General features: G+C 44.2%; 1 non-coding gene across 1 annotated transcript; it reads right to left on the reverse strand.

Annotated features, from left to right (window-relative positions):
• Positions 1–379: 379 nt before the first annotated feature.
• On the reverse strand, positions 380–486 carry LOC120089538 (small nucleolar RNA R71). Its single transcript, XR_005485214.1, has one exon. It is a non-coding gene; the product is annotated as a small nucleolar RNA R71 (small nucleolar RNA).
• Positions 487–949: the final 463 nt, after the last annotated feature.

Raw genomic sequence — 949 nt, forward strand, 5'->3', positions numbered from 1 at the left:
ATTGGCGAACGACTGCAATAGGCCCATCCGAGACTATGCGTCGCCCAACCTCTATGATTTCTCGCCAGGAATCATGAGGCCAACTCTTGACGGATCGAGGTTTGAAATGAAATCGGTGATGTTGCAGATGATTCAAACTGCCAGACAGTTTGTCGGTAGGCGTGAAGAGGATTCGCACCTCACCTTTCCGCTGAAATCTATAATACGTTTGTGTTCCCAAACATCTCCGCTGAGGAGGTTTGATTAACATTGTTCCCATTTTCGTTGTGTGACCAGGCACGAAAATGGGTTTATTCTCTCGAACCAGGGGAGATTACATCATGGGAACAAGTAGTTGAGAAGCTCATGAAGAAATACTTCCCCCCCGACGGAGAACGCCAGAAAGAGGAAGTTGATCACCAATTTTGAACAGGATATTGACGAATCGCTCATTGACGCATGGGCGAGGTTTAAGAGGCTTGTAAGAGATTGCCCGTATAACGGCTTACCAGATTGTTTACAGATAGAAATTTTCTACCACGGATTAAACCTTGCATCACAGACAGCTGTCAATGTGACAATAGCTAGAGGTATGCTTGATAAGACACACGATGAGACCAAGAATATACTTAATTGCATTTCTAAAAATCATGAAGACTGGAGAGAAAGCGATTAAAGATTGAGGATAAAAAAACAATGATGCAAATAATGGGGCCATCGCATCCCTTCAAAACCAAATGACTGCAATGATGAATTTGATACAAGGAGTCGCAATCAGTAGCCCAGGAATGCATAGTGGGCAAGTCAACGCAATCAACTAGACGACCGCAAGTTGTGCTACTTGCGGTGAAGGCCATCCAATGGAGGAATGCCCGAGGAACCCACAGTCAATCTATTTTGTGAAGAATAATCCGTTTTCTAATACGTACAACCCTGGGTGGAGAAACCACCTTAACTTCGCGTGGAAAAA

This window comes from Benincasa hispida, chromosome 10, assembly GCF_027475165.1.
Source record: "Benincasa hispida cultivar pf3 chromosome 10, pf3_genome.v1.1, whole genome shotgun sequence".
Classification (NCBI taxonomy): Eukaryota; Viridiplantae; Streptophyta; class Magnoliopsida; order Cucurbitales; family Cucurbitaceae; genus Benincasa; species Benincasa hispida.